This window comes from Salmo salar, chromosome 05 (genome assembly GCF_965601325.2).
Source record: "Salmo salar chromosome 05, fSalSal1, whole genome shotgun sequence".
Classification (NCBI taxonomy): Eukaryota; Metazoa; Chordata; class Actinopteri; order Salmoniformes; family Salmonidae; genus Salmo; species Salmo salar.
Window position 1 is genome coordinate 9,562,963 of NC_138295.1, and position 6,692 is coordinate 9,569,654.

Genomic DNA, 6,692 nt, shown 5'->3' on the forward strand with positions numbered 1-6,692 from the left:
TGTGACCAACAACCACTAAGGGAAGCTGATTGACACATTCATTGGTGGCTTTTGCACCCTGGGGCTTGATTTCCCCCATCCCTTCCTGGTGCTTTGCTCAGGGCAGATGGGGAGCAGAGGAGGTGAACGTGGGACCACTCTCATCCCTTTCACCCGTTCTCTGTCTTGTTGCGGCCGGCAGCGGAACCCTTCGCTCAGCGGATGTAAAAAGGATCAATATGTCAGTGGATGTTTGACAAGCCAGGACAATACCTGGTGGGGCTCCATGCTAACTGCAGGTCAAACCCCTGGCTGTGGTGTCACCCAGTTCCCAGGGCATATCACAGGACTGGAGGAACACCTTTTCTGTGTTTACATCTCCAATGACACACACTGCAGCATCCTATTACAACTCCCAGTCACAATGAGGAGCATGTCAACCCCACCTGCACACAGACAGACACATGCAGCCTGGCTAGCATAACAACTAACCGTAGACCGGAGGCTGAACCTGTGAATGCTGAAATGGTGACCTGTCCTTTGTTACTTCCTCCTCATTTTCATTTTTAATTTTTACTATTATATTTTTCCTATAAATTGTCTTTGTTTATTGTTAGAGGTTAACAACATTAAAGTTATCACCAAGCCAAACACCCACAATGCTTCCTGGTGAAACGGAGTCTCGACAGGGAAGTACAACTGTTCTACCGTTAATCTTTCCTGGGAGGTGGAGTACAAAGAGAGACGAGGAGCAGTGTCTGGTGTCATGACCGTGTTTTGAACACACCTGAATTGTCTTGGTCCCTCTGTGCATCATTAGCTGTGTGAATTTAGTGCCATACCTGTCCCTGTCTCATCATTATTTCCTAATTGCTCAGAAATAAAAGCATATCCCCATATTCATTAACAGACCACTGAAAATAATGTTGCCATTACCTCTGCTCTGTGTCTTGGTGTCTGATTAATAACGTGTGAAATACACTGCTTCTTGTGCCTTTATTTATTAGAATTTCCTTTATTTTATTACAGGCAACGATAACCCCTTAAATTACCAAGTGGGGAATTAAAAACCTCATGCACATTTCTGTAGGTTATTGCCAACTGCTATTTGTGGCAACTGAGGTGTTTTTCATCGCATTTGCTTAGAACAAAAAAGGTGAAAATTGCACCCTAGGGAAAACAGCTTTGAGGAAAAGAAGGTGTAGTCACCCCACCATCTCTTTCACTGTATTCTGCCTGTTCTCGACCCGCCTAGGGTTTTAGTCGATTTTGGTGACATCCTAACAATTATTTTACCTTATTTGTTTTAAATTCAGACAAAAATCGCCAAGTCATTTTCTCCATTCTCTCCAGTGTGTTTCATTTCAGGAATTGATGGCCAATACAGACGGTGAAAAACACATCACAAATTCATTAAAAGCTAATGATATACATTTGACTTGTTTATGTTACACTGTATATCCAGATAAACATCTGTGAGAAAAATACTGAAATGAGGCAAGAAAAACCCTGTCCAGTCATGACCAGCCATTAACCAGCACCAACCCTGTTCATACATGACCAGCCATTAACCAGCACCAACCCTGTTCATACATGACCAGCCATTAACCAGCACCAACCCTGTTCATACATGACCAGCCATTAACCAGCACCAACCCTGTTCATACATGACCAGCCATTAACCAGCACCAACCCTGTTCATACATGACCAGCCATTAACCAGCACCAACCCTGTTCATACATAACCAGCCATTAACCAGCACCAACCCTGTTCATACATGACCAGCCATTAACCAGCACCAACCCTGTTCATACATGACCAGCCATTAACCAGCACCAACCCTGTTCATACATAACCAGCCATTAACCAGCACCAACCCTGTTCATACATGACCAGCCATTAACCAGCACCAACCCTGTTCATACATGACCAGCCATTAACCAGCACCAACCCTGTTCATACATAACCAGCCATTAACCAGCACCAACCCTGTTCATACATGACCAGCCATTAACCAGCACCAACCCTGTTCATACATAACCAGCCATTAACCAGCACCAACCCTGTTCATACATGACCAGCCATTAACCAGCACCAACCCTGTTCATACATAACCAGCCATTAACCAGCACCAACCCTGTTCATACATGACCAGCCATTAACCAGCACCAACCCTGTTCATACATGACCAGCCATTAACCAGCACCAACCCTGTTCATACATAACCAGCCATTAACCAGCACCAACCCTGTTCAGACATGACCATCCATTAACCAGCACCAACCCTGTTCAGACATGACCAGCCATTAACCAGCACCAACCCTGTTCATACATAACCAGCCATTAACCACCACCAACCCTGTTCATACATGACCATCCATTAACCAGCACCAACCCTGTTCATACATAACCAGCCATTAACCAGCACCAACCCTGTTCATACATAACCAGCCATTAACCAGCACCAACCCTGTTCATACATAACCAGCCATTAACCAGCACCAACCCTGTTCATACATAACCAGCCATTAACCAGCACCAACCCTGTTCATACATAACCAGCCATTAACCAGCACCAACCCTGTTCATACATAACCAGCCATTAACCAGCACCAACCCTGTTCATACATGACCATCCATTCAGCACTAGCAGGTCCTACTATACCACCTCACCCAGAGCCAAATGGTCTTGTAGGCAGGGCTCCATGTACAGATGGTCTGCCTCGCACCCTCCTGTCCAACCCCATCTTCTGCTTTCTACATTTACAAATGACTCAAACGTAAATGTCCACAAGGCTTTCAACATACGGGCCATTTAGATTTGACATCTCACATATTTTTTTTCTCCTTTTAGTTCTGTATACTTTGTTCAATATATTCATGTTCATATGAATTGTATACAATGTGTATAATTAATATTTGTTCATATACGTACAGTATTTGTATATACCGGTATGTACTGTTTGTCCTTGCAACATGAGTTCAAGAGAGTTCCTGAGATAAAACACTAGAGGTCTCAGTGTAGTTCCGGAGCGTATTCCAACTGGAGTCTCGTCTTGTGGTCGTAGTTAGCTTCCATCAGCTAAAGACACCGTGGTGTTGTTTGTTCAGCCGTCCCATCAAATAAGGCAGATTAATGGCTTAAACAAGTCAGTTACACTGTATAAATCAACAGGCTTGGAGGCAGCGCTGCCTGCCTTCCAATGAAACCCAATCCCGCTCTGTCCCAGATGCATGTCGTTCCAGTCTGTATCTGTACATCAGTCCTATGACTGATCCGGCCCAGCAGATGATGTAACACTGATGAAGAGGATTTGGGGTTTGGATTTATGGATATGTCACGTTATTAAGATGTTATATGAATTAATCACAACAAGAAAACTTGCATAGAAAAACAGATATAGACATTCAAAATGTAATATTTGTTTTATCCCAGTTTTATACAGAAATACACATACAAATAGGTAGTTATAGGGATACAAATCAGATTTTAACCTTGATATTAGGGCCATGCTAATGTGGAATTAGTTTACAGCTTTTGACGTGATAATGTATTTTATTACATGGCTAAAATCAATCTCATAGACGAAAAGAAATACTTCAAACCTTCTATTATTTATTACTGTAAAATCCCTCAAACTGGAGACAACAATGATGAATTAATTATATTTACTCTCTCATTTGTCTGCCAGAATAACCAGCCAACACTTCTACTGTTCTGCCAGTCACTGGATATGCCATGACACAATTAATGACATATTCATTACGCACACAGATTAACAGTGTAGATTAGATCCTGAACGTGAGCTATTTGTTTCTGTTTCTTGTAGGGGTAAACCTATCAGTCTCCCTGATCTGACAAACTGCCTCATCTCTGGTATAACGTCATGTCTTTGCTTTAAACCCTGGGAAACAGTGAGTTATGACATTTTTGGCATAGCTCTCATACAGGTGTAAACATGTCAGAGAAACAGAGTTTAGCTAATGGTACTACACCTCCTGGAGAAATGTGTCCTCGACAACAACAAGTGTTAAGTAGGCCTCACTAAGAGGCACTTGGCTAATTTCAGTTGGTTGGGGTCTGGAACAAAAATATACCGTCTGTGAGATGTCGTCAATGAATGGACCCCATACTCAAAATATAGACTTTTCGCCACCAAAACGATCTGCATTGTCAATGATAACCCTGCGGTTCCTATTCCTACAGGTAGACGATAAACTAAAAGTTACATTGTCAATGATAACCCTGCGGTTCCTATTCCTACAGGTAGAAGATAAACTAAAAGTTACATTGTCAATGATAACCCTGAGGTTCCTATTCCTACAGGTAGACGATAAACTAAAAGTTACATTGTCAATGATAACCCTGCGGTTCCTATTCCTACAGGTAGACGATAAACTAAAAGTTACATTGTCAATGATAACCCTGAGGTTCCTATTCCTACAGGTAGACGATAAACTAAAAGTTACATTGTCAATGATAACCCTGCGGTTCCTATTCCTACAGGTAGACGATAAACTAAAAGTTACATTGTCAATGATAACCCTGAGGTTCCTATTCCTACAGGTAGACGATAAACTAAAAGTTACATTGTCAATGATAACCCTGCGGTTCCTATTCCTACAGGTAGACGATAAACTAAAAGTTACATTGAATAAGACGTAAAGTATCTGTTACTTTACCATAGAAATTAGATGTAATCTAATGTGACGTATAACTTGCGTCACTATAATGACATACTATAGTTAAATGGCAACTTCTGACATTACTAGATCTATTCTGGAAACATATTTCTCTGTCTAGAATCCTTCTGGTTCATGGTGAAGGATGTGGTGAATCTATAGCGTTCTCCATGACATCCCCAACGACGATAGGCTACAACTTGGCCAATGATAGGGGCTAATTATTATGGAAACAGGAAGTCTGTGAGCCCATCATGACTGTTCCAGCAGAGATCTTCCTCCTCATGGTCTTTATGGACTATGAGCTCTTATAGAGCACCATATACTTCTACAATAGGATGAAGAAGACAATACACAACAATGCACTGTGTGGTCTTGTCCGGTTTGATTGTTTATGTCCTGTATTGTCCTATTTTGTTCACAACACTACAAGCAGAATCTCCCCAAAGGGATAATAAAGTGATTCTAATCAAATCTAATCTACTCAGCAGAAGTGTCTGAGATGACTTATGTCACACACACAATGCTGAAGAGAACCCTCCTCTGCCTCTAACACCATAGTGACTGAAGAGAACCCTCCTCTGCCTCTAACACCATAGTAACTGAAGAGAACCCTCCTCTGCCTCTAACAACATAGTAACTGAAGAGAACCCTCCTCTGCCTCTAACACCATAGTGACTGAAGAGAACCCTCTGCCTCTAACACCATAGTGACTGAAGAGAACCCTCTGCCTCTAACACCATAGTGACTGAAGAGAACCCTCCTCTGCCTCTAACACCATAGTAACTGAAGAGAACCCTCCTCTGCCTCTAACACCATAGTAACTGAAGAGAACCCTCCTCTGCCTCTAACACCATAGTGACTGAAGAGAACCCTCCTCTGCCTCTAACACCATAGTAACTGAAGAGAACCCTCCTCTGCCTCTAACAACATAGTAACTGAAGAGAACCCTCCTCTGCCTCTAACACCATAGTAACTGAAGAGAACCCTCCTCTTCCTCTAACACCATAGTAACTGAAGAGAACCCTCCTCTGCCTCTAACACCATAGTGACTGAAGAGAACCCTCCTCTGCCTCTAACACCATAGTGACTGAAGAGAACCCTCCTCTTCCTCTAACACCATAGTGACTGAAGAGAACCCTCCTCTTCCTCTAACACCATAGTGACTGAAGAGAACCCTCCTCTTCCTCTAACACCATAGTGACTGAAGAGAACCCTCTGCCTCTAACACCATAGTGACTGAAGAGAACCCTCCTCTGCCTCTAACACCATAGTGACTGAAGAGAACCCTCCTCTTCCTCTAACACCATAGTGACTGAAGAGAACCCTCCTCTTCCTCTAACACCATAGTGACTGAAGAGAACCCTCCTCTTCCTCTAACACCATAGTGACTGAAGAGAACCCTCCTCTGCCTCTAACACCATAGTGACTGAAGAGAACCCTCCTCTGCCTCTAACACCATAGTGACTGAAGAGAACCCTCCTCTTCCTCTAACACCATAGTGACTGAAGAGAACCCTCCTCTTCCTCTAACACCATAGTGACTGAAGAGAACCCTCCTCTGCCTCTAACACCATAGTGACTGAAGAGAACCCTCCTCTGCCTCTAACACCATAGTAACTGAAGAGAACCCTCCTCTGCCTCTAACACCATAGTAACTGAAGAGAACCCTCCTCTTCCTCTAACACCATAGTGACTGAAGAGAACCCTCCTCTTCCTCTAACACCATAGTGACTGAAGAGAACCCTCCTCTGCCTCTAACACCATATTGACTGAAGAGAACCCTCCTCTGCCTCTAACACCATAGTGACTGAAGAGAACCCTCCTCTTCCTCTAACACCATAGTGACTGAAGAGAACCCTCCTCTTCCTCTAACACCATAGTAACTGAAGAGAACCCTCCTCTGCCTCTAACACCATAGTGACTGAAGAGAACCCTCCTCTGCCTCTAACACCATAGTGACTGAAGAGAACCCTCCTCTTCCTCTAACACCATAGTGACTGAAGAGAACCCTCTGCCTCTAACACCAT